The sequence below is a fragment of the Electrophorus electricus genome, chromosome 8 (genome assembly GCF_013358815.1).
Source record: "Electrophorus electricus isolate fEleEle1 chromosome 8, fEleEle1.pri, whole genome shotgun sequence".
Lineage (NCBI taxonomy): Eukaryota > Metazoa > Chordata > Actinopteri > Gymnotiformes > Gymnotidae > Electrophorus > Electrophorus electricus.
The window spans coordinates 20,195,677-20,223,496 of record NC_049542.1 but is presented as its reverse complement, the minus strand read 5'-3'; the positions used below and the strand labels follow the sequence as shown (position 1 = coordinate 20,223,496).

The 27,820-nt window shown below is 40.9% G+C and overlaps 1 long non-coding RNA gene across 1 annotated transcript in view; it reads left to right on the top strand.

Moving 5' to 3' along the window:
• Positions 1–6,145: 6,145 nt before the first annotated feature.
• Positions 6,146–27,820, top strand: part of LOC113571793 — a 29,058-nt gene continuing 7,383 nt past the window's right edge. The window contains exons 1-3 of the long non-coding RNA XR_003410029.2: positions 6,146–6,186; positions 18,872–18,988; positions 20,706–20,738. This is a non-coding gene — a long non-coding RNA (uncharacterized LOC113571793). The remainder of the gene's footprint in view (positions 6,187–18,871; positions 18,989–20,705; positions 20,739–27,820) is intronic.

Sequence of the window (27,820 nt, the reverse complement as noted above, 5' to 3'; positions counted from 1 at the left end):
TGTGGGAAATTTCTATGAAAGTCCTAGTGGCACAGTCAGAGTCTGGATCTGGACCTATTCGTGTATCTCCGGAGAGACCTGAAAATGGTTGTCCAGATGCTTGCAGTCCAATCTGGCAAAATATTCTGCCAAAAAGAATTGGAAAATGTATATTAGTAAATAATTAGTTGTCATACGTGTGTTTTAGTAGTATGAAATTTAACTAGATATATAATTGTGGCATCCCTTAATTGCATATATTTAGTGAGGTTAGTGAGGTGTATATACATACCACAAATGTATATACATTTGTACTGTCATGGCCAAAAGTCTTGAGACTAACACAAATTTTGGTTTTCACAAGGTTTACTGTCTCAGTTTTTTCATACTTTTTAAAATGTTTTATTGACAAACAAATCCAGTTTAATCAAAGACTTAATACTGTTGACCCTTCTTTTTTAAAGACTTCTGAAATTTGCTTGGGATGCTGGATATCAGCTTCTGGGCAAAATCTTGACTGATGGAAATCCATTCTTGCCTGATCAGTGCTTGGAGTTTATCACAGTTTCCATGTTTTTGTTTGTCCACCCTCTTTTTAGGACTGAAGTTCTCAATGGGATTGAGATCTAGGGAGTTTCCTGGCCTTGGACCCAAAATTCATGGAAGTGTTCATAGGCAAGATTTTGAGCAAACTACTCCTTTGGATGAGAGCTTGTTCAGGAATAGCAGAAGGCAGATATGAGCATGTAACAAATTGCAGAAGTCTTAAAAAGGAGGATAAACACTGTAACTATTAAGTCTTTGTTTAAACTGGATGTATTTGTCACTAAAAAGTGAAAAAAAAAACCCTGGGGTTTAATGTCTTGTGTTTTTTGTCTATTTAAATCTCGGATAGTGTGTGTACTGTTAGTTATTGTTAGTCTGCTGTTAAATGTAAAACTTGTGTGTGATCATCATTCAGTGTTATTTTAGTCTGTGATTCGTTAAGAGTCATGTCGTTAAGAGTCATGTCTTTCATTAATGTTATGTATGAGTGTCACCATTGTTGCCACCGTGTCTTATGTTAATAAATTAATAAATAGGTCACTTCATCGAGGCAGTCTGTGCTTCCTGGTCCACGCCCATCGGCACTCAGGCCAGCAGAAACGTTACATATATAAACAGCTGACAAAAGGATCTAAAAAACTGAGGCAGTAAACTTTGTGAAAACCAAAATTTGTGTCAGTTTCAAAACTTTTGGCCATGACTGTGCACACAGTCAAATGATTCCTTCAGTTTTATGTTTTGTGGTCTTAGCCTAGGTTTAGGGTTGTAATCAGATGTCATCTACATAGATCCTGCTTGAAGAATAGAGAGATTACACAACACTCCTGTTAAAATGGTACATTAAATTAAACAAATGTCATACACAGGGGGAGAATGTTAAAAAATTAATTAATTAATTAAGTACACAAAAGCCCACAAATCCTCCTTTAAGATTCCACCTTCTTACATACCAAAAACCTATTGAGAGAGATTCTATAGAAATTTTAGGTAACATGTTTCATTAGTGTGCAAACTATTATCCATCCCTTAAGTCTCCCAGCACATCACAGAAATATATATCACAATAGTATGAAGCTGCCATAAAGCTCCATGTTGACAGCTACTTTTTCAGCTTGCAAGGATCACCAGATTTTTACAGCAGCTTGTATACAGCAACTATGCTGTTATGCCCAACTGAGAATTGGTCCTGCAGTATCTTTTCTCTTGCATTTTAATTTCACCAACTAGGTGAAACCACCTTCATTTGTTACAAGATTTTACTTGCAAATTTAACATTTCCTGGGAGCTGCATCAAACGAATATATATCACTGAGCAAGTGTGTTTTCATTTACCCATGAAATAAAGTTTTTTTTCTGTGTCAACTGAAGCCCCTTATCCTCTCAGTATAGTTCTTGCATCATGTAAAATCTCTAACTCTGCCCTCCCAGACTTAGGTGAACTTGGGAAAAGATTGACAGCTGTTTTGTTTCTCTCCCTGTGTCTGAGGTCAGCAGGATCTCTGCTGACTCTTTTTCCTGATCATTTGAAAAACTGGGTACTCTATTACCTGTCATTACCAGAAGGCTTCACTGGATGACCTCTACCAGCTGCTACTCATAACTTTTGTGTAAAGTCCAGCTCAGTATGAGTCAAACACATCTATTTTGAATGCTGTTAAAAGCTTGGTTATATCTTTATTATGTAGCCCATCTGAAAATATGTGTTTAGTAGTGGGTGAATGTATTGTAAATGTGATATGTTAATCTGGGGATGAGTTTTCCTGTACGGTAAATTTAATTTAATAGAGTACAGTGGTGATTTGGGTTTTCAAATCAAGAATCCTTGTATAACTGTCTTTTGTGTTTAACAATGGCTTATGTGCATGTTATGAGAAGCTTCAAAGCAAAGCTTTATTTTCTTTTCATGTAGTGTTCTGAAGTAGTATACCGATGTATTACCCCAGTAGGCTACAAGTTATTTCCTCAGAAGAAGATAATGCTTTTTATGCTGCAGACTATTACCATATCATTCAATCCATACAGAGAAAGAGAAGGAGTCATGGGGACTTTGAGCTGGATAACCTTCTGGGTCGCTGATGGACTCAAAGTGAGTGTGACAAACAGTAACCCATCAATGGACAGCATGTTGCAAATACTGTCCCATCTCAGGCTGAGGGGAGAGATTAATGTTTGTACCTAGAGGACTGACTCTGTTTCTTGTTTTGTTTTTTTATTCATTAGAGTGAAGTGGCTGTTGTATTTTTTGGCCTAAACATTCCCAAGCAGTGAATCAGACCTGCCACATATTTTATTTTGGGGGTTATGGTTTAATTAGTATGACTTTGTGGGATTTTGTTGGGTGGGGAATTTTAGGCTTTTTATAACCATTTTGTCTCTTATCTTGTTATTCCATTGTTATATAGAGTTCTGTGTGATAAAAGTTAATGTCAAATTGTAACGAAGCTGGCCCAAGTGCCGCAGGGTGTGGGGCAGGACACACAGACTTCCTCATTGGTGAAACACGTTTATTAACATAAAACATATATGACACAGGTGGCACTCACACATAACACCCGGTGCCCACCCCGCACAAGGCGGGCCACTTTGGAGACCTCCACAAGCGAGGGAGAAAGGCAGAGTGCCTGCCTCTCTTGGGTCAGTCCGATACACCGATGTGACATGATGTGCCTGAAAACACACACAAGACGTGAATACACATAAACAATAGCGCCAATCCAGAAACACATAATGTGCTGTGCTGCAGCATCTGCTAACCGCGCAGGCGCTGTAAACATATCCTTGGGCCCTTCGGACGCACGGGGGCACATGTCCGCCCTGGTTCCGTACGTGCAGTCTCCCCTAACAGTCCTCCTTAATCCTGCCACTCTAGGAGCGCCCCAGAGGAACTCCCCCTCCGGGACTTTGGGCGGACCCCTCCAGTCCTCCTCCTGGTGGGTCTGTAGAAGCGGAAGAACTTGGGATCTCTCATCTTGGCTGTAGATCTTGCCGACTCGATCGCCCTAAGCCCCCCCAAAATTTTCCAGGGGGTGTTCCTCTCCCCTTCCAGAGTTTCCATGAACTTCGGTCATGGTACTCTCCCCAGTCTCCTGGGATCCAGGCTGCAGGTTGGGACGTGCCTAAGCAACTCCCACTAGGAAGTCCGTTTCATGACGGGGAAGTAGGCATCCTGTGGTGGTTGGTCATTCTGTAAAGAAGCTGGCCTCAGTGCTGGATGGCACGGGGCAGGACACACAGACTTCCTCATCTGTGAAAGACATTTATTAACATAAAACATAAATGACACAGGTGGCAGTCACACATAACACTTACAGTAAACATGACTATACATTTAACATTAAACGAAGATGTATACACATTAACGGGAACTATACAAACCAACATTAATGCTACAGAGCCAGGAGTTAACACACACGTAGCAACAATGACCAACAAAAGGGAGCACACACGGACAGGTGTTTAAATAGACAGATTAACACTTAACAATAAACCCTGTGCGCATGTATGCAATCCTGAAGGGGCGCAGCTCCTAAAGCTTCCTCCTCTGGGACTGCAAATCCCAGGTTGCCGTGCACATACATACAAACAGACACCACATGGCTATGCTCGGTGCCCACCTAATACAAGGCAGACCAGGAACCGCCAACTGGGGAAACTTCTCTCGAAGGAGAAAGGCAGTGTCCCTGCTTCTATCTGGGTACTCCGGGATGCTCCATGTAATGTGTGGAGGGGGGAGCATTCCTCGAAGATGACTCCTCCCTAGGGGCACAGTTCCTGACGCTTTCCCTTCTGGGATAGTGAACTCCGGGCCGCCGTGCTACCATACAAACACCGTGTGGCATTGCCCGGTGCCCACCCAGCACAAGGCAGCCCAGGAACCTCCCACTTGGGAAACCTCCCCAAGCGAGGGAGAAAGACAGAGTGCCTGCCTCTCTTGGGTCAGTCTGATCATTCCCTGCGACGTGATGTGCCTGAAAACACACACAAGGCATGAACACACATAAAGAATAGTGCCAATCCAGAAACATATAAGGCGCTGTGCTGCAGCACCTGCTAACCCTGCAATGTACCTAAGCAACTCCCACTAGGAAGTCTGTTTCATGACGGGGAAATAGGCATCCTGCGGTGGTTGGTCATTCTGTAACGAAGCTGGCCTGAATGCTGCATGGAGCAGGGCAGAATGCACAGACTTCCTCATCTGTGAAACTTGTTTATTAACATAAAACATAGATGGCACATGTGGCACTCACACATAACACTTACAGTAAACATGACTATACATTTAACATTAAACGAAGATGTATACATATTAACGGGAACTATACAAACCAACATTAATGCTACAGAGCCAGGAGTTAACACACACGTAGCGACAATGACCAGCAAAACGGAGCATGCATGAACAGGGGTTTAAATAGACACATTAACACTTAACAATAAACCCAGTGTATGTGTATGCAATCCCAAAGGGAAGTAGGTACAAAACAGATATTCACAGTACATATGTGGACCCCCCCTGTATGCGGCGGGCCTTACCACATGACTTATGGGGGAGGAGCAGTCCATGACATGAATAATTAATAATTATGTCATAAGAAAATGTATGACATCCAAGTATTCAGTAATTACACTCTGTGGTGAGGCTGGGGTCATCTCAATAGAATTTGAAGGTATACAACTATATACAATTAAGATGTTTGGCAGAGTTCGTGTATGAGCTAATAAGACCAAGAGTGACCCACATACTCTTATGGTTTGGTGTGAGTGCCATGAAAAGATGAATCCATCCTGCATTTCACTGGAGGTATGGCCAAAGGGTGTTGCAAAGCCATGGAAAATTGTAGGGGATAGTAAATGCGAACCAGCTTCTTTGGGCTTTGCAGCTAAATGCCAAAAGTTCTTGGATGATGAAGGGAAGTTTGTAACTGATGTACATGCTTTAGTTCCTCTTCCTGCCCCAAGTATAAGTTCCCCTGAGTCTATTATTAATTCACTGGGTGGACTGTTGGAGAAAACAATAAAACCCACTAGAGATGGCAGTGCTTACTGATGTCTGCGCACCTACTCTGGTACAGTTCCTAAATCACCTGGGGAAGAGACCATGGATAACTGGATTGAACAAACCCGGTAAATGATATCTTAATGTGAATGTTCTGACAAGGAAAAGCAAAGAAGGATTGTAGAAAGCCCAAAGGGGCTTGTTTTGGAGATAATTAAAGCTGTTAGAGTGAACAGTCCTGAAGCTAAAGTCCTTGAATATGTTGCAGATTTGAGAGTGAAATTGAAACTTCTGAGTCAGGGGAAGATCTGTATTTTGTAGGGGTGGGACTTTAACGCGTTAATTTCGATTAATTAATTACAGGGAAAATAACTAATTAAAAAAATGAACGCATTTTAATCACACTTTTGCACCGTGGAACGTTTCTCAGTGCACGAGTTCCAGGCATACATATTATATTGACGTACAATGTGATGAGCATGATAGAGATGACAGAAGAGGCTACGCTGGTGGATGGGAAACTTAAATACAAGAAACTTACAGATGGAAGTACAAACAAAAATGTTGTTATTTGCACTTTATGCAGGAAGGAGTTTGCTTATCCTAGGAGCACTTCCACCCTTCATTACCACCTCAACGCAAAACATGTTGGGGCTAGCGCGCAGGTCAGTAATGTTAACTTAGCTGCTAAATGTGATAGTATTCCTAGTACGAGCAAACAGTGTCGCCAGTCAACACTCAACCACATGTCGGGGTTCACATTCAGAAACAAAATGTCAAAGTCCACGTCAGACAAATTGACCAGTTCACTGGCGAGATGGATTGCTGTGGACTGTAGACCGCTCTCTGTGGTCAAAGATAAAGGGTTGCAAGAGACGCCGCAAATTGCGTCAGCTGATGCAAGTTACGAACTGCCGTCCAGAAAGACAATGTCGAAAAAAATCCAGCAGCTGTATGATGAGGAAAGGGAAGTAAAACAGATTATTGTGAAGATTAATTAATTCGATTAATTAATTACAAAGCTTCTAATTAATTAGATATTTTTTTTAAATCGAGTCCCACCCCTAGTATTTTGCATTCAGGCTACTCTGCCAGCCTACCAGAGAGAATTTCTTTGTAGAATAGAGAGATCACTGACAAAAGTGGTGCAGAGGGTTGGTCTTTCACAACAAGGGTGGAACCTGTATGTAGCATCTTATGTGAGGAGCAGTTGACTCTGACATAATGCTACTGAAACAAGACTTCAGTAGCAAGACTGCAAGAGAGAAAAGGTAACCCACCTCCTTAATGAAATATGTGAGGAAGAAGAGAGTGAACCAGCTAGGTGTAAACTAGATGTTACTGTAAGACAGACGCAACTTTAAAATGATCCTAGGGAGTAGATCAAGGATCTGAAGGTGGAGCTTAAAGAGCAGAATCCAAGGCGTGTTGCATCTGAAAGGTTCAGCTACCTCAAAAGTAGCTAGGTCCTGGCAGAAAACAATTAAACAATTAAATTAAAGTTCAGAGGCACATAAAGACTCTGAAGTACAGGCATTGAAGGACCATATCCAGCACTTGCCATATCAGATAACAGTCATTACTGTGGGGCAACCTCGTACAGTTAGAGATGATTCTCCGTGGGCTAGTACTACCCATGTCCCTGTGGTAGACAGACCTGATAAGAGTAGAGGTGTTTTTTTTTTTTTTTGTTATTGTTGTTATCGATGTGGTGAGGAGGATGGATATATAGCTATGCACTGTAAAGCTCTTATGGATTGCACTCAAGTAACACGGAAATTAATTTGGTGCTTTCAGAGAGCTAAAGAGGCCAAAAGTGAACTCGATAATTTACATGATGGTAAAAGCAAATGCTGTTTTTCTAAATGTAGTCAAGTTAAAGCTAACTCTTGCAATCTTTCAAAGGGGTTAGTTGGCCCCTCACTCACCATTTCAGTTAAAGTGAATGTACACCCTTGTCATGCCCTGCTAAATAGTGGCTCAGAAGTGACAATTATTTTTGAGAGATCGTATTCCCAGCATCCTTCACATGTACCTATCCAGCCTATCGATGGACTGGTTATTTGGGGGCTCAGCACATCCAATAATCCCTATCTAGTTTATATTGTAGTGGATATAGCATCCCCGGTAGCTAGAACAGGGGTTGAGGAGTCCATATCAGTACTTGCACTGATCTGTCCAGAAACCAGAGGTCCTGATGATGTACCAGTCATTATTGGAATGAATGCAAGTCTGTTTCAATGGTTGAATGCCATCTGTAAAGAGAGTGGGGACCTTGATAGAACACTCGTCATGAGGTTCCAGACAATACACTCAAGGGTTAACACAAAGGCATTCGGGTAAAACAGGCTGATGAGCCCATTGGAGAGGCCATATGAGTCTGTCCAGATCCCTTAATTTTCCCAACTGTGACAGTAGTGTTGGCACAGAGGACGCGAGAGGCGAGATTGAGCTAAGGAGCTCTTTATTTTCCATGATCTTAAACAAATTCACAACAAAACAAGTATCCTAAATTTGAGGATCTGGGGAAGCGATGCAAGGGATGAGCATTCCATCTGGCTTTACCCGCTAATGTGCAGCACCTTCTCCAAATACCTGTAGGTTTAAATAACAAAGATAAGTATGAACAGGTGTACTTGATTAAAACTCCGGTGATTGGGAACGAGGTAGGGGTGTAGGATGGTCCCTATCTAAAGTGGTTGTGTCCTCTCCAGTGGATGACCAGCCAACCATGACAGAACCCCTCCCGCCCTGAAAACACCACCAGCCTCCTAGAGCACGGCTGACCCGGCCGCCGTGGAGCCGGTCTCCACGGGTTTTCCCTGTGGAAAAAGGCAGTGAAGTCGGGGTCTAACAGCTGGAAGGCCAGTATCTAGCTGTGTTCTTCCGGACCGTACCCTTCCCAGTCCACAAGGTATTGCAATTGCTTGCCTCTCTTTCAAGAGTCAAGCAGGGTTCGCACCCTGTCCTGCGGGCCTCCCTCAATCTCCAGTGGTGGTGGCGGAGGCTCTGAGTGGCTGCTCTCCTCAGCGAGAGGACCCTCCACCACTGGCTTCAGGGCTGACACATGAAACTTCTGGGATGCCCGACTGCTTCCCGGAAGACCGACCTTGTACGTGACATTGTTGACTTTCCCTGTGATGGCATAAGGGCCTTTGTACTTCGCAGATAGCTTTCCAGTAGGGCCTGCTTGGCCGTCCTTTGTGGTTACCCACATCTTTTGCCCCATCTCATACTGAGGAGTCACCCCACGTCTTCTATCAGCTTTCCACATGTAAGCAGTGACTGCCTTGCACAGGTGCTGGTGTGTCTCTTCCCATACTCGCTCGCTGCATTAGCACCACTGTTCCACTGCAGGCTGATCCGAGGTAGGGGGATTCCAAGGGTAGAGTGGCGGTTGATATCCTAGCACACACTCAAATGGGTTTAGTTCAGTTCCTGTTAGATGCAGAGAATTCTGTACATATTCTGCCCAGGCATGGTAAGTGCTCCATGTTTCTGGGTGTCATTGCCTATACAGTCGGAGGAACTTACCCAACTCCTGGTTAGCTTTCTTCACCTGACCATTGGCCTGAGGGTGGTAGCCAGATGTCAGGCTGACTGTGATATTCAGTTTCCCTAGTAGTTTCTTCCACACCCACGATGTAAACTGTGGTCCCCTGTTGGAAATGATGTCCTCTGGTAGGCAAAACTGTCTAAAGTCATGACGAAAGAGTAAATCTGACATTGCCCATCCCATGGGTAGACCTGCCAAGGGAACAAATCGGACCATCTTTGAAAATCTATCTACTATTATGAGGACCACCATATTACCCTCGGATGCAGGTAAATCTGTAATAAAGTCCACCGCGAGATGAGACCACAGACATAAGGGGTAGACAAGGGGAGTAGCTTACCTGCAGGAAGAGTACACGGTGATTTGCTACATGCGCAATTCACGCATGAAGATACAAACCTCACCACATCCCTGTTCAGGGCAGCCACCAGTAGTCTGCACCTAGCAACTGGGCTGTACATGTGGATGACCAGTTTCCATTGAGGTATGTGCCCACGTGATGAGGGGGTCACAAAGTTTGGGTGGCATGTACAGGCAATTGGATGTACATTGTGGATAAGGGTTAGCTGCTTCTATTTGTTTGTCGATCTCCCAGCTTAGCGATGCCAGGAAGCAAGAGAATGGAAGAACAGTTTCTAAACAGGTTTCTTGCACCTCAGCATTGTATAGGCGTGAGAGCGCGTCTGCCCTCAAATTCCTCTCTCCCGGTCTATAGTTAACCTGGAAACTGAAGCATGAAAAGAAGAGTGACCACCGGGCCTGTCTGGAATTCATCCTCTTAATGTTCTGGAGGTATTCAAGGTTTTTGGGACTCAATTTTAGGGAAAAGTAGGCTACAGGGTGTAATTTACCTCCATTATCTTGTCATTGTGACAGCACAGCTCCCACACCTACATTTGATGCATCCACCTCTACCATGAAAGTTTTTTTTGGGTTGGGTTGTCGTAGCACCAGTGCGGTAGAGAAGGCGTTTTTGAGCTCCTTGAAGAACCTCACCGTTCACTCGCTCACCGACCTCACCAGGGTACTGAAAGACTTGATAAAGCATCTGTAGAAATGAACGAAACCAAGAAAATGCTGTAGGGCTTTACGCATGTGTGGTCTCAGCCAGGCCTTAACTGCCTCTACCTTACCTGCTTGCATATGCACGCTGCCCTCCTGAATGACATAGCCCAGGAAGTTTATCTCCTTCTTGTGCAATTCGCATTTTTCCGCTTTGCAATATAGAAAATTCACAAAAGTTCACATTGGACGACGAAGCCCTCACAGCTTTTGGGGTCTCCCCAGTAAGCCTCGGGAGTGGCAATCATACACCTCACTCCTTCCTGATTAGGAGGGGTGACAGAAGAGGATGCTCACTGTTCGGAACTCGTAGTCAGGCGATTCACGCATTGACCAAGGCTCTGCACTAGAAAATGGATCTCTACAATTTCCTGCTTCTGTTGATCCAGAGCCATCATCTGTACTGCAAGCAGGTGAGCCCAGTTGGGGCTACTTGCTTTGCTTCCTGGAGACTGCACATTCTGTGATGGTAGCAACGGCACAGAGGAAGCGAGAGGCGAGGTTGAGCTAAGGAGCTCTTTATTTTTCATGATCTTAAACAAATCCACAACAAAAGAAGTATCCTAAATTTGAGGATCTGAGGAAGCGATGCATGGGATGAGTATTCCATCTGGCTTAGAGTGCTAATGTGCAGCTCCTTCTCCAGAGACCTGTAGGTTTAAATAACAAAGATAAGTATGAACAGGTGTACTTGATTAAAACTCCAGTAATTGGGAACAAGGTAGGGGTGTAGGACGGTCCCTATCTAAAGTGGGTGTGTCCTCTCCAGTGGATGACCGGCCAACTGGGACACCACCAGGAGGCAAGAGACATACTGTCTATAAGGTTGAGTCCTGAAGACCCCTCAGTAAGGACATATTACTGGTGTAGGCACCTCTGATGTCCTTTTTACCTGCAGGAGTGCTGGTTACCCCTACAGTGCAATTGAAGAGAATAACATTAGAGATTTGATTTAAAATGAGACTTTCAAAGGTTGTGTAATCCCTGAAGGGACTGTAGTGGCTCAGTTGTATTCTGTTGACACAGCAGCTGCAAAGCAAAAACCCTGACAAATAAAGTAGATCCAAATTTGTTTGACTTCGGGGACTCCTGTCTTCCTGAAATGTGGAGGAGGAGGCTCCAGAAGAAACTCTGAGAGAAGTCAAGTATTCTCAGAGGATGAATGGGACGTAGGACTAGCCAAAGGAGTAGAACACCATATAAAGCTGAGTGACACTATGCCAGTCTGCAAACGTTCAAACGATTAGCTGCAATGGACTTTGAAGACGTATACCGACATCTGAAAGATCTCATGTCAGCAGTAATTATCAAGGATTCTAGGAGTACTAGATTTACAGAGTGGATATTACCAGATTGCAATGGCAGAGGAAGACAAAGAAAAGACTTCATATGCCCACTTGGATTCTTCCAATTTGCGCATTTGCCACAAGGCATCACTTGAGCACCAGCCACATTTCAAAGGCTCATGGATAAAAGCATGGGTGACATGCATCTCATCCAAGCTATAATGTACCTGAATGAATCTCTAGATAATTGCCAATTTTGTCAGCCTCACCTCAAATATGTGGGGCATATCGTGTCCACAGCAGGAGTGGCCACAGACCCAGAAAAAGTAGCAGCCATATGCCACTGGAGAATGCCCTCTGATTTAAAGTCATTGAGGTCTTTTTGGGGGGGGGGTTCTCTGGATATTTTTGCTGTTTCATCAAGAACTAATCAGCAATTGTTAAACCACTGACTGAACTAATCAAGTGTTGTTCTCCAGTCAAAGGGAAGCATAAGACGGGTTCTGGTGAACAGAGGCCATACTTTAAGGAGTTTGATCTCTTTGGAGAGCACTGAGACCAGGCATGCACTGAAGCCTTCTACACAATTATCAATTGTCTCACTCATGCACCAGTATTAACATTTGCTGACCCAGCAAAGCCCTATATACTTCATGTGGATGCAAGCCTAAAGGGCCTAGGAGCAGTCCTCTGTCAGGAGCATCCTGAGGGACCGAGGGCCAGTTGCCTATGCCATTCATAAATGAAGTACTGGTGAACAGAATTATCTCATACACCAGTTAATGTCTCTTGCACTTAAATGGGCTGTTATGGATAAATTCCATGACTATCTTTATGGTGCAAAGTTTACAGTGATGACTGATAATAATCCTCTCACCTATGTACTGCAAAACTGAATGAATGGGTCACTAGTGGCTCTCTGCACTGGCCACCTATGACTTCACCATTCAGTTCCAGGACAACATAATATTGATGCAGACTCACTGTCACTCAATCCACCAAACATATGCACTGCAGATGAATGGAAAGAGATCTCACTGGCAGATGTGCAGGGTATCTGTCAACTCACAGTTACCCATGAAGCTTCTTAGTTGCCTGTTAGGCTGGTAGACCAACTATATGTTGCACCACAAAATCTTCCAGATGTCTATTGCTTTCCAATGCAGATAGACATGGGCCCTTTAGAGCAACTAAGTAATGTGACCCCAAAGAGAGCCCACGAGCAGGACCTGATGATTGGCACTGTAAGACAAATGATGGAAACAATACAAACAAAGATGGAGGATCAAGGATCAGACCCAGCCATCCCCTTGTTACTACAAGGTTTACAGTTAGTCATAGGGGAAAATCTTCTCCATAGAGTCACAAAAACTCCTTCTGGGAAAGAGCAGAAGCAGCTTGTCTTACCTGAGGAGTACAAGCTGATGGTACTGAGGTCTCTACATGATGAAGCTGGACATCTGGGAGTGGAAAAGACCACAGAACCCATTAGAAACAGGTTTTATTGGCCTAGTATGAGCCATAAGATCGAAGACTATATTAGGATCTGTAGAAGGTGTATCACCCAGAAAACACTTCCTCCAAGGTCAGCACTGTTGAACAAGTTCACGAGCAGTAGGCCTTTAGACTTAGTTTGCATTGATTTTTTATCTCTAGAGCCAGATGCCAAGGGAACTGCTAATGTCTTGGTCATAACTGATCATTTCTCTCACTATGCATAAGCTTTCCCAAGCAGGGACCAGAAAACTCTTACAGTTGCTAAGATTCTTTGTGAGAAGATTTTTTGTGCACTACAATTTGCCAGCTTGAATACATTCTGACCAAGGAAGAGATTTTGAGAGTAATCTCATTAATGAACTTCTGGGCACACTGGGGATCCATAAGTCCAGAACTACACCATATCACCCTCAGGGAAACCCCCAACCAGAGTGGCTCAACCGTACACTTCTGTCAATATTGGGGACCTTAGATCCTACAAAGAAACAAATGGAGTCAACATATAAATCGGCTAGTGCATGCATACAATTGCACTAAAAATTAAGCAACAGGGCATTCTCACTTCTTCCATATGTTTGGGAGAGACGCTCATTCGCCAGTGGATATCTGTTTTAATACCTCTGCTAAAGGTAGAGAGGACGTGAATTATCATCAGTATGTGGCAGAAATGAAGGCTGAGCTTCATAATGCCAATAAGCTGGTCTCCGAGGTTTCCAGTAAGAACCATCAGAAGAACAATAGATGGTATGATGAATGAGTGAAGGGCCAAGGTCTAAAAAAGGGAGATCAGGTCTTGAAACATAACCAGTGTTCACTAGAAAACATAAATTTCAGGACAGATGGAATTCCTTACCCTATCTCATGGTAATCAAGCTTCCAGATATTCCTGTCTATCAGTTAAAACCAGAAAGAGGAATGGAAGGCATGAATACCATGCATAGGGATCTGTTGCCTATACGGGAGCTTGTGAAATTATCCACTGCACACAAGGAGAGAGAGATATTGTATAGGCCAAGAACAAGGGCTCATACTGTGCAGAGGAAGAGGGGAGATGAAACCACTGAAAAGAAGCAAGGTAAACAGTATGAGGAGGATGAAGCAAGTGACTCATCTTCTGAACACGAATATGGGGAATCTTGTATTGTCTTCCAGAATGCTATTGCGGAATTGGCAAGGATTTTTTCCAGAGAACAGCCTGGGAATGATGCCTTGGAAGAAGTGGTAGTTATTCCAAATGATTATGATCCTGGTCAAGTGACTGTAAAAGAGATGGGGGATGAAGCAACATTGGAGGCAGAGAAAATATGGGAACCGCAAGGGTCTTCTGAAGTAGAAGGAGACGTAGAATTAGACAAGGAAGAAACCCATAGAGCTTCAGAATTTGAGATGGAGGAGGTAGCTGAGATGGTTGGAGAGAGAAGATCCCAGAGGAAAGGAAAAACTACTATTCACCTTAGTTATGATGCTCTGGAAGACCAATGGATAGGGTGGCCTCTATAGCATACAGAGGAATGAATATTCATAAAAGTACACAGGTAGGAGGGGGAGGGTGTAGCCCAGTTGAAAATTTGTGTTTACTAGTGGGTGGATGTATTGTAAATGTAATGTGCTAATCTGGGGTGCAGTAGTGATTGTGTCTTTAAGGGATTTTTTTTTCCGGGAGAGAGAGAGGCACAGACATGGGGTGGAGGTTAACAAAGAAAGGTTTTCCTGTACAGTAAACTAAATTTACTAAAGCACAGTGGTGATTTGGATTTACAAATTAGGAATCCTTGCATAACTGTCTTTTGTGTCTAACAATGGCTTATGAGTATGTTATGAGAAGCTTTATTTTATTTCACATAGTGTACTGAAGTAGTATACAGATGTATTAGCTTTGTTGGCTAAGAGTTATTTCCTCTGAACATCCTAAATGAAAGAAGATAACTTGTTTAGTCATTTTCCAAGACTGTTACCATATCATTCAATCCGTCCACAGAAAGCGAGAGAATCATTTGGACTTTGAACTGGATAATGTTCTGGGTCACTGAGGGGCTCAGAGTGAGTGTGACAAACACTAACCCATTGAGGGATAATACGTCATCTCAAACTGAGGAGAGGGATTCATGTTTATACCTAGAGGACTGACCGTGGGAAGATATTTTGTGTTTTGTTTTGTGCTCATTAGAGTGAAGTGGCCATTGTATTTTTTTGGCCTCATTGTTCCCAAGCACTGACTCAGGCCTGCCACATATATTATTTTGGGGTTCTGGTTTAGTTAGTATGACTTTGTGGGATTTTGTTAGGTGAGGTTTTAGGTTTAAGAAAGGAATAAGCTAAGAAAAGGTTTATTATAAACATTTTGTCTCTTCTCTTGTTATTCTATTGTTATACAGAGTTCTGTGTGATAAAAGGTAATGTTGAATAATTAATAATTATATCATAAGCAAATTCATGATGTCTGAGTATTCAGTAATTACACTATGTATTGAGACTGGGGGTCATCTCAATAGAATCTGGAGGTATACAGCTATATAGGACACCTAGTTAGCTCATGTGGAAGAACGCGATAATTAGAACTATTAATTTCTTATTTGATTGAAGGTGAACCTAGGCCCCCTCCCTATTAAAATTGTACCTTAGGGCTGGATCTAAAGGTTTGGTGTGTTACAATTTTCTAAATACAGTATGTGTGTCTGTGAATGATTATTTATTTTTGCTGTGTACACTGCTTGGATTGATGATCCTTATGATGTGATACAAAATATTGTCATGGTACGGTCCCTCTCCCCCCAAACGTCTCCGTGCATGTGTATGTGTGTTCGTCAATGTGGCCACGCCATCCTTACGTTGCACACCTGTTCCTTATTGTGTCGTTATCATATGTATAACGGTCTGTCGTTTACGTGTTTGTGTTGTCGATTTTTGCCTCTGTTAGTGTGTGTCTGAATGTCCAATAAATGTGTGTTGGGTTGTCAGGCTACTCATCCCCGCATCCTCCTTAAAGCCTCCGCATTACAAATATGTTTATGTTCAATTTAAGCATGAAGTTTTAACTAAGCACACATAGAGTATAACTGCACTGTGTAATTTCTTTTATTATTTTTGCCTGTACAGTACATGATAACAAACATGTAAGTTCATTAATTAGAACATAAATAAACATGTAAGCTTATTAATTACATATGATGTAATTAATAATGATGAGATAAAAATGACTGAAGATATTATTATATGTTATTATAATTATAAAAATCATTAAGATTCTAATAAAAGTTTAAAATGTGCTATTGAAACATTTTGTATCTTCCAATTCACAAAGTTCAACAGCACAAATAAACCATGATGTTACACCACAACACCATAGATATTGTACTCCTCAAAAACATCAGAAACAAACTGAAAAGTCAGATAGCATCTTGGCACAAACTTGTATCAGTAGAGTTCTGTTTACAGATTGATAAGACAATAATAAACCTCTACACAACAACTGACTAATAAAAGCAAACTATAACTGATCATTCAAAACATTCTTCCATCTTTCAAATAATATCAAAAGGGTGTCATGGCTATCATGGTGAGCAGATAGCAAAAAGGTTTTATTTCAATATTTATGAAGGACAGTGTGTAAACGTGTGGGTAAAAATAGCTTTAATTTAGGGGTAAAGTATTGTCTCCATTCAGGCTTTTTTTTTTTTTACTTTTGTCCTGGAAACAGACAATGCCAGGAACAGTTTTCAGTCTGTCCCAGGAATTTATTCATTTATGCTCCCAATGTAAATTTCCTATTAACACTGAGGTTTGAATACTGCTTGGCTGGTCTGGTCTGGGCCAGCCAGCCTCAGATTTTGCTGTTCTCTAATCATAAAGGCCCAGTCATTCAGCGAGGAAATTGATAGACTGGCAGGGCCACTGATCTGCTCCACTTGCTTGTCAAATTGAATATTTCTGCAGAACATGCAACCAGCAGTGTCTGACACCTCTAAATACGGATACCATTTTAACATTCCTTTTTACTGCAGTAGGCTGCAGTATGCTGGTCCTACTAAAACGCACTCATTATTGTATAGGATTATTGGGGATATTTTAATTAAACTTGAGCCAAGGTTTTGCAGGTTGAAATCCCTTTTTGGCACTTCTGAGTCTTCTCCCTATTATTCAGCTAAAGGAGAAATGTGATGCATGACTGGTAGCATGAATTACACTCACATTCATGTCAAACAGCAGACAGGATACTTTGGAAAAAGAGACTTTATAAAATGCAAGGCATGCTGGGTTCACATGTTAACTTTTAAATCCCCCCATGTAGCTTTCTCCTTAAAGAATTCTGTGCTTTGTTTCATTTAGGGGGTTTTGTTAAATTAATCTGTCAGTCAAACTTAATTAAATGGAAACTAAATTCCATTGACTCTGATGTTGGAAAATCCTCTCTCTCTCTCTCTCTCTCTCTCTCTCTCTCTCTCTCTCTCTCTCTCTCTCTTTATTGGCCTTTCCCAGATAGAGCTTGGACCACATCATCCTTACTATTTGCTACTATTTCTGTGGGTTGATGACAGTTGCCTCAACATCTGCACAGTCTCTCTCTCTCTCTCTCTCACACACACACACACACACACACACACACACACACACATTGATGTGGCAATCTCTTCCAGTCTCTGAGTGTAAGACCATGACACATCTCACTGTGCTATCCTCATAAGCTCCCACGCTCTGTCGTCCCATAGAGCAGACAGACACAATTTAAACTGCAAGGTGCAGTGGAACTTTCCAATAAGGGCCAAATTACAGAAGTGATAGACTGGAGAGAACTACAGGAGTGTTATTTTTTTCCTGAAGAGGGATAAGGGAGACTGAAGAGAGTAGAAAGCAGGTAGTCTCCAGATGCCAGGAGGGTTGCCCAGAGCCCATCCGTCCAGTGGGGACATGAATATGAATACTCCTTTGCTGAAATCTGATAGCGTGACTTGGGCCATTTGAGCACTGACCTGAGTCTAACTGCTCTGTCGTTATTGTGACTGATGCTGTAAGCTGTATATGTAAAGGACCATCTCACACACTTTTCACAAAGTATAGATTAATAGAATTCCTTATACCTTACATATAATTCCTTGTTTCTGATGTGTTAAAATCTGATAATCTATCAGACAAGTGACTTGTAATATATCATCATGCAGTCTGTGTTCAGAGGGTGAAAAAGGTGTTTACCACATGATGAAATGTCATGTAACTCTTTATGTGTGATTGATGTAATGTCCCTGAGCATATGTTAACCCTTAATTTTCTTATATATGACAGAAGATCTTTCTACTGTGTTTCATTGATATCCTTGAACTCTCTATCAAGGTATGCACCACTGTCCTATGATAGTTCACAACTCAAACCTTTTAATCACCTGCACGATTGTCGCCTAGCAACAGGTTTTACTAGAACAAGCTGGTATGGAGGAGCAAGCAGTGGGGAAGGTGACGCATTCTATTACAGATGTGTAAAATCCTATCACCCTGCCTTTTATCTGAGCTTGCTCTCTCATTCATTTTTTTAGTATTAACATCTGCATCCCCCAGGCTCCGTCTCCATATGATGCTGCTTTAAATGACCGCTGTGCCTTCCACTAAGGGGCTTGAGTTGTCAAGCATGTCTGGACCCTGTCAGCTAATGTCTGACCTCTACACCCGAGTAGGAGATGTGGGAAGAAATAAGGGTTGTCTCATTCCCAAAGAACAACATATTCCCATTTACCTCACAGAAAACAGATATAGGATTAACATAGAATTTCATACAGAACTTAACACTTGAGTATCTACCTCCTCTACCTGACTGAAGAATAAAGGTATTGTGTTATTTGCATTGCTGTTTTTATTGTCTGAGACATGTAGGTTTTACCTCACCAAAAGCAACAAAATTATAGAGCTCTGTTACTGATTTATTTTTCTTTCTTTTTTGTGACAGTATTTCCTTGTTTTAAAGGGCATGGTGACTAAAGATACCCCACTCATCCTACACATCCGGTCTTGGCACACCTGCTACCCCAGTGCATAGCACTGCAGGGTCTCCAGGAAGTCTCCAGGAAATGAGATGGCAAAGGTTAATTTTCTTCTCATAACAAAGAATCAGTATCTCTAGTAGGCATGTCATTATCCACACAAATTGTGTGTGTGTGTGTGTGTTTATATATATATATATATATATATATATATGTGTGTGTGTGTGTGTGTGTGTGTGTGTGTGTGTGTGTGTGTGTGTGTGTGTGTGTGTATATATATATATATGCCTACAACAGCCAAGAGGTCATATTGATCCCTGACACAATTTCTGTCTTCTGGCATAAGTCTTTGATGGTTAGCAGGACCTTTATCCTAATGTCCTTCATCAAATGTCTTAAAGAAAAAAAAGTTTTTAAGTAGGTGCATTTAGAAACTCTATGCAAAATGATAATACATTTGAAAAATAATAAAAAATAAAAGCAGAATATGTCAGTTTGGGAGACAGGTGCTGTGCTGATATGCGTGTATGAAACACAGCATGCTCGGTTGACAGTGGTCAGCCAACCAAAAACACATGCATGTGTGTGAATACTTGCATGCACAATACACAAACATGCATTGTGTAGCTGTTATGTGCAGTTTTTTTTTTTGCCTTGTATAAGTTGCTCTTCATGCATGGCGGTGACTTGGGTCACCACAGTCATAAATTGCTGGTGGTGCGACAGGAGGCGACGGCATTTGTCAGTGTAATTACGGTGCTGTACACACAGCATGTTTAATGGGAGCAGCATGGAGATGGATCTCCTTTTGTGACAGCTGATCTTGGGATAGCATGCTCATAAAAACCAGAGCCAAAGGGGTGGGGCCAGAGAAATGGTATTCAGCGGTTTGCCTGTTGAGGTTGATTACTTTGCTGTGCTGATGAATTTCTGTGGGTCTAGGGGCTGGGCTGTGATAGGCACATTAAATGATCATACATTGATCATTCCAGAAGAGTAATTATGAGACATACAGCTTAGTCTTGTGCAATGTGAAATGAGGCAAAACAATGCTGCCAGTGCTGAGTGCAAACCACTGATCAGAGTTGAAGAAATGGGAGGTCACAGAAGTGGTCAGAGAGGTCAGAGAATGGAACTCACAGATAATGCTGGCTAGTTAATTTTAATGACTGTGAGGGGTTTGGAGGATAGCTCAAGACATGAGTCTTTCTTTCCAAATGTACGTTATCTATCATCTCTCCATTAAACCATGAAGATGTCAGATTATGTTTTAGAGGATATTAACATATACACAGAATAGACCAGCATATTCTCTTTGGGGTTTTTTTTGTTTTTTTTTACCAGAAATAGAAAATGCTATTAAATGTTGTTGAAACAATGTGACAAAGCCATTTATTTATCACAGTATACAAAGAAAGTAATCTATTTCATGGGACAAGGGAGTATAGTGATCTTCAACTAAAATGAATTTTTTCTATAATAAGAATAATGTTTCCAGTCATGCAAGTATAACTGATGCTGACCTTCATTCCCTGAAGAAGTGCGTCCTGCTCATTTTGCCTCTAGCTGACATGGTGATTATGCTGAATCAGAGCCTTGTGCATAATTACACCTGTTAACTGTAGAGAGGAGGCTTGTTCCTAGCCTCTGATTGGTTATGCTGCCTTGTTGACTGTGTGTTAAGTCTTGCAGGAAGTGAACCATGGCAAAGACATTCATTTGTCATCACTCTGTCATCTCCATGACAACTCTCTGGGATGATGAAACTAACCTTTCCCATTCTCTGTTTCTCAATGTGTTTGCACCACTGTCATCCAGAGAGGCTTTACGTTGCTGCTCTTGGCACCAAAGGTAAGATCATAACAAACTCACTTGTTATGATGCATGAAGCACACAGTAGCTCAGACATTTGTTCATGATATGTTTACCTTGTTTTACCAGCAAAAATACAGACAAAGAACTAAGATCCCATAGCCATGTAGTTTGTTCCTTTTAAAATACTTTAAATGCCTTAGGTAAACAAAACTTATGCCACTACATTTATAGGAAACAACTTTTAAGCACTGAATTTTAGTTTCAATCTCTAGTGTATTTTCCGCTATAGGTGCCTGAACAGATTTTCTTCCTCACACACTGTTTAGATGTCTACCCTTATTAGCCATTGGCTATACCACAGGTGTTTCCCACAGTATGGTAGACAAGCTAACAGGGTATTAAGTGCTTTTCCTGCAGTCATCTTCCACTGACTCCCAAGTGCCAAATCCCCTTTTATCACACAGCCTAATACTTTGTCTACTGTGTCTTCATACTGGAGTGTCTTAGCAATAGTTTTCAGCCTTTGTACTGCTGGCAAAACAGTTAGTAAAACACCCTATGTAAGTAAAACACCATCTTAATGCAATGTATAGCCTAATATCTTGTCCAAATAACTCACTGACTCAGTAGCTCCCTGCCATTATACATTGTGTTAACCTGTATGTGACTGTCCTGAGATTTGAATGTCAGACCAATGAATCTGTTGGTGAAACTGATCCCTGTGTTATTATTAGAAAATAAAGATTGATCAGGTTATACTATGAAAGACATGGGTGATAGAGAAATAAAGGATATTAATGAACAAATCTAAAAATAATGTTTTAAGTACTTATTTGCAAAACCATAAGGTAAGCTTGTTACCATCTGCAAGGACAGAAGCTTCAAATGTTCAATCAATTATTCATGAACAGTTTGCTACATTAAAAGACAAATTATGGAGCAGTTATCCACTGTGAATAATTGCACCAGTCCAATTACGTAGGGTTTAAAAACATTTCTTACAGATTGTATGGTCACTTAGCTTCTACATTTCCAAATTGTAACAGATTAATAGGTGTTGAATTGCTGAGGACTTTTTGTGTCCATAGGAAAGTTAAGACATTGCTGTTTGACAAATATTAGATTACTAATTATCTATTGCCTGGAATTGTTATGTTTTTAGAAAAGACAGACTATGGAGAAATCATACTTAAATGAAAGTATACTGGTGAAAAGTAACTATATGAGGAGTTGGGTGTCTACTTCCAGAGTCTGCTATTACTGTTAATAATGCTGAGGGGTGGGGTGGGGGGGTGTGGGTGGCTGTGTTAAGTCTATATTCTGTAAAATTGCCTGTTGTACAGTTGTACTATATATACCAGAGAGGTCAGTGTACATAAGAATTCCAAATGCAAATGATGCAGAAAATTACTCTGTTAAGCTCAGTCCCTCCCAAGCAAATGCATGGTCACTCTGCACAATCTTCCTTATTGCACCTACAGCATTTGTAATAAATTACCAAAGCTCACAGGCATACATAGCGCCATACATAACTAAAATAATAGTGAAGTAAAAATGCTTCATTTGAATGGTCTGTTTTTGATGTTTCAGTCAAATGTCACTTAGCTGTCCAATATGTGATACCAGGAACGATATATATATATATATTTTTTTTTTTTCTGTGTGTGTGTGTGTGTGTGTGTGTGTGTCTATGTGTGTCACGGAACATTCCCCGTCCTGCTGATCACTTGGTATGGCCCGCCATTTGACCGGAGAGTGACTGTAGGAGTTTGACTGTTTGAGTCATCCTGTTTGTCAACACACACCTACATATGGTTTAGTCTTGTGCTTGTATGTATTTAAACTCTTGTTGGTGTGTGCATTGTTGAAGGTCATTGCTCAAGTTCATATTTATAATGTTCATAGTGTTCTTGTTAGCTGTAGCCATGTTCGTGTTCACTGTTTACGTTATATGTGATTGCCATTGTCTGCGCTGTATGTTAATAAATGTCTATCACCTTGGAGGGAGTCTGTGCATCCTGCACCACTCAGGTCATTACATATGTCGTTATGTATGTATGTATGCATGTATGTAAGTGTGTGTGTGTGTGTGTGTGTGTGTGTGTGTGTATATATATATATATATATATATATATATATATATATATATATATATATATATATATATATATAAATAAAACTGATGGTAGCATTTTGATATGTTTTATTGGATTTCTTTTTGTGTGTATAGTACTATTTGTATAAATGTATGAAAGTCTTTATACACTGCTGAAAGGCTTATAATATAGGCCAGCCATTCATATCTTATGTATAACTTTACTGGAAGCACACACTCATAAATATGAACCATGCAAATTTACAGGCTCATGACCTTCCATTTGAACAGTGTTTTTCTGCACAGTGTTCTCAAGCATGGATCCACAAAAGGGTTACAGGGTTATCTTGTGCACCAGCAGGCATGCATTGTGCCAGTGAGACAGTCATTTTCAATGGTCTGTCCAGGACTTGAGCACCTGGCCTGACCCACAGCAGCTAATAATCCTGTCTGATTTAGCTCTCCCCCATCACTAAGGGCAATCAGGCTGACAGAATGACTGAAATACACAGGCAAGGACACATACTGTAGAAGGGAACAGATCAGGCTGCCAAAGGGAACCTTGGGGCACTGCATGTACATACAAGTAGTGCAGCAAAGATAAAAATTATCCACAGAGTGCATGTTTATTTAGAAATATCTTTTATCTAGTTGTTCAGTGTTTTTTCCTAGCAAGTATTAATAAATAATTAAATTATTCCATTAATTACTTTAAGGGCTTTAAAATATCATTCAGTTATTATTTTAATGACATAAAATTGAAGTTGAAATTGTTCATACCACATTTGCTCTTTAAATTTATTTCCAGTTTTGAAGTGTAATGCAACTCCGAACCCCAAAATGTTTCAAGGCAATTTGAGATCGGAAAAAAAAAACATGAAAACAGCAAACCCACTTAACCATGCATTTAAATTTGATTTGCACTTCTCATCTCGTTCCTTTAGCTTGTACGATCATCGGTATTCAAACTTGTGAATCATTCAGAGATATCTTGCCTGGATTACATCAGCAGCAGCTTTGAATAAAAGGAAAAAAAATTGCATAAACCGAGGCAAAGAGCTGTATAAGCAGCTGGTAGGACACCTCTGGGTAGAAAGGAACCAAGTAGCAGTAATGAGCTCCTGTTACAACTCCCTAAAAATAATACTAGTCACCATATGCAACTTTGATGCTCTAGTCATCCAAATGCCCAGAATGGACAGCCACTTCATACTCAACAGAAAGTCAAATGTATCAAGACATTGGCTGACAAAGGAAAAATGAGATGTTAAACCTAAGACATCCAGCAAGTTATTACAACAAAATAAGGCCTCAACTAAAATTGTGTTCTGTCTGTGGTATAGGGCACAAAGGAATAGGGATCTAGTACCCTTTCAGCCAGGGAGAGCAGTGAACATCTCCATCAACGTTATCTAATCTCTCAATCAAATCTAGTGACGAATGCTGGTTGTAAAGGGGGTGGCTAGTGCAGATTGTGCAAGTGGTGCAAACGGACAGAAGCAGTGGAATATAATAACCATAACAGCAAACCTTCTCATTTCAAGCTGAGCTCACTAATCGACTAAAAACACAATAACACTTAACAGAGGTGTGTGGCCTTCCTGATGGTGACATATCCTACAGCAGTAAACATTAAAATTAGAGATGTCCTTGGAGGCTGTTTGTGGGATGTGTATCCTGAAATGGGAACTGCCTGCTTTTACAAAGATATATCCCTCACTCTTACAGATGAGAAAAAAAAAAAAAAAAACGTGTAAGTGATGGGGATAGAAAATAGGCCATTAATAGCTACACATATAAAACCTACTAACCTGAATTTAGGAGCAGTAGTTATTGAATAAGGCTAGTATTCATCAGCTAGATAATGTCGATATCATAAAATAATGATTAGTTCTTTAACCTGATGAGTAAAACAACCAGGGGACAAGTAAACCTAGACAGAGCATACATCAAGTATGTTTCCCAAACAGACCCAGCAGGTAATAAACAAAGATAAGCAGATCTGGGTTAAAGTCAAGGATGACTGCAGTGAGAGAGAGCCACCGGTACTGTGTGTGCAGCACCAAATCAAACCAGCAGACTGAGACAGCAGCACCTCAAATTGTTGAGAAGCTTTAGAGTAGAAGAGTAGTCTGGTGCTACAGTTCCATAATGAGTATATCTGTATGTACAGACAGTGCTTGGCCAATCAAAATTGATCATTAAAGCCTCAGTCATCTTCTTCCCAAAGCCACACTAATTGTTCCCAACATTATATCCTTCAAGTTAATATAGCAACAAATGCCATTCAGATTTAGATGCTGCAATATGGTTATTATCATAATATAAAAATGTCCATAACATTAAAATAGAATGGTAACAAAGTTTTTTGCTTTGGGTGCTAGCTGAGAGTAGCATATTAATCTCGCGAGAGTGATTTGTGAACAGTTGGTCTCAAGATGCACCACACTGTTGCTCAATGAATAATGTGTCTTCTGTGATCCTGCCAACTTCTGCCCTATTACACACACATGCACACACACTCACCCACACCCACTTACACATTGACATATACATAGTTTAAAAACAGAATGAAAAAAATCTTTGTCACTCTCTCACACATCTTGAAGTCTGAAATTTACAGTCTGAGACAAAGAAGATTAGAAATTATTATATCAGACGTTTAAATCTTAAATGTAATTTTCTTTAGTATGCATGTAATATTACCTAAGCACACCTACATTCTTTCCACCCTCCATTACCTTCCACCTTCATCAAACCTTGTTTATTCTGCTTAGCCAACCCTTAGCCAACCCTGCTCTCCCTGGATCAGACATTAATGAAGATCCACACCTCAGAGTGACTGTCTAGCATCCACCTATGAGAAGGCTTGCTTCATTCATTTGCTACCATCATTTGTCCAATAGGACTTCAGCTTGAGTAATTTAAACCGATCATAACCAGACACATTCATTCACTGGTCTCTCTCACACACACATATGTCCATACCCTGCTGAAGACTCATGTCACTGCATGCCAAACAAATGCAACAGATTCAGGATAAAGACATCAGAGAAAGTGTAGCATTTTGTGCAGTCGGCCTGCTGACCATATGGCCACAGTGACGCTGACAGAAGCTCCTCTCTAGCCCCGTTGTTTTCCTCAACAGGCTGTAAGCAGTGCTAATCAGTGAGCCATACTTTCTGCTAAAGACACGGTACACCCCGTCAGGACAGAGACTTCTGCTCTGAAGTGTGTGCAAATAGAATCCACTCACAGTTTAGCGATGCTGACTTTTGGTTCATCATCACAATTCAAGTCGTGTCACATTTCATCAAGTATCAGGTTGTTCCCTCCAAACAGAGTCAAGTCATCTGCAACATAATTATTTCATAAAGGTTTTTGATTATGAATGGTGCCATTGCTTATGCATAAATCATCTGATTTACAATAAGAAAATTCGACATTGTTCTTTGATGTGACTTTAATGTTATATCGGTACTTAGCATTAAATCAGAATATAAAGATTTAAAGGTAGACAGCGATTTTTTTTTTCTTTTTGCAGAAAGATTCAACATGCTATAAAAACATTAATGGATGCAAGTGCAAAATACTGTCATAGGGCAGCAGAGTATATTTGTTAAATGGATCTGTACACAATTTCACCTATAAACCCCTTTGCATGTTTGCACTAAAGAGCAAGACTATGCTTTTGAACCAACCCCCCCCCCCCACCATCTCCCCTCAGTCTCTCACACTGAATACCTAGAGGGGAATTCTTATGTCTTTACTGAACCAAACACATCTTCCAGCTGCTGCACTTATCAGATAGCTCCCTAAAACTCCTGTTCCTTTTGGACATGAGGAGCCATTCAAATGAGTGTATCTTGGGAAAGCAGCTCAGGGGGACCAGTTCAGAACCTAGACAAAAATGTTGTGCTATGATTGTCACAGTTTTGAAATGATTGACAGCTATTGTGCACTGTGCTCCTAGAATTACAGATGTGAGAGAAAAGAGCTACATTTATTCCATAAATTGAGATAGATGATACCTAGGGAACAAAAAGTCTGTGTAGCCACGTGTTCTTAAGAGTCCACTGCCTCCACATCTGTATTTTTCTTAATACAATGTAAGAATGTATGCTTTCTAAAAGTAATTAAAAGTGTCATTATTAACTTAGGGTAGGTGCAAAGCTTTTTTAGATAATATGCTATTTATAGCATGGTTTTTTTTTGCCACTAAGGACACATTAGTAAACCATTGTACTCATAGGTTCAGCTAACTTTCATATGTTCAGTGCCCCTGCCATGGGAATAATTAAACAAAGTAGGATTTGCATTAGCATTGTATTAAATATTGATCTATTGAGGTTTATGGTCTTGCCTCTCCACTGAGAATTTGACATTAACTGTGTAGGATTGGCTGTCCGGGATTCATGCAAATACTTGTGAAGAGAAGATAGACTATAAATTATCCCTCTGATGAAAATTATCTGGTCAGGGTAGGCTTTCTCTCACGCCTGGCCCATGGGCATGAACCAGGACCCCTCTGGCACCATAATGCTGAGTAAAAAAGCCATAAATTGGCCCAGCTAATTATTCAGTTAATCATGCTGTTCTGGCTTTCTGACCCTTCCCACTCTTCTTAGGTGTCATAAACCCACAGATTGGAATGCAAGAACATCTGATCAACCCAGTTATACCTCTAGGAACTGTGACCATGAATTCCATCAGACTCAAAATCTAACCAGGACAGCCAACTTTTCTCATTCCAACATCTCAACATTTCTCATGTTCACACATGTACATGTTTCTTGTCCCACAGCTTCACAAAGTCATACTTACTATTCGAACCTACTATGATCTCAAATGGAAATAATGTATGGCTATATTAATATATTAATAATATATTAATACTCTTCCAACTGTGATGTTTGCTTGTATCATTTGCTAATTGTTCATTGTTTCATTATTTTTCTTCATTACTTGTTCATTATTAAGTTGCCTTACTTCTTATAATCAATTCACTTGTAGTTTGCCTACC